Source organism: Cynocephalus volans, chromosome X (assembly GCF_027409185.1).
Source record: "Cynocephalus volans isolate mCynVol1 chromosome X, mCynVol1.pri, whole genome shotgun sequence".
Taxonomy (NCBI): Eukaryota; Metazoa; Chordata; class Mammalia; order Dermoptera; family Cynocephalidae; genus Cynocephalus; species Cynocephalus volans.
Genome location: NC_084478.1, coordinates 178762588 through 178763405, shown reverse-complemented (window position 1 = coordinate 178763405; position 818 = coordinate 178762588).

Genomic DNA, 818 nt, shown 5'->3' with positions numbered 1-818 from the left:
CTGCCATTAAATCTACAAACAGCCCTGTCTGTCCCCTTGTCATTGATCGTGGGGGTGAGGGCGTCCCTGCTCCTTGTTCTTCCACCAGCGCCTGCTCCAGGCCCCCCTCGGGCTCCTGATCTCTGGGCCTGACCCCATGTCCAGTTGTGGCCATGCTCTGTGTCACTGTGAGGTCAGCTCGAGGTATGAGGACAGGTCACATGTCTTCACCTTCCACATGGATGCTTCCAGCACTTTCATTGTCCATGAGGACCAGCACGCTGGCCAGGCTCCACTCTGACCGTGTCCCTGCCCCATGCAGGGTCACTTCAGGCAATAGTGCCAGTGAAGGAAGTATTTAGGAGGAGAGCTGACAGGTTTTATGACTGACATTGGAGGCCGAGTGGGAGAGGCTAGTCTGAGGTGACCTCCTGGCCTGGGTAGAAGGGCCAGAGTGGTCAGGTTGCCCAGCCTGCATCCATCGGCGCGAGTGCAGGTTAAAGGCGGAAATGTGCCCTCCCCGGTACTGGAGGCAGAAGGCAGAGACCGAGGTGTGACAGTGCCACGCCCCCCTGGAGGCTCCAGGGGGGGACCCTTCCTGCTTCTTCCTGCTTCTTCCAGCTTCTGGTGGCTCCAGGCGTCCCTGGGCTTGTGGACGTATCACTCCAGTCTCTGCCTCTGTGTGGCTTCTTATCTGTCTGCGTCCCCCATCTGTCTCTTACGGGGTGCTTGTCATATTGGATTAGGGCCCACCCTGTGCCAGCATGACCTCATCCTAACTCAGCTAATTACATCTGCAAACACCCCACCACCAAGTAAGGTCACATCCTGAGGACCCG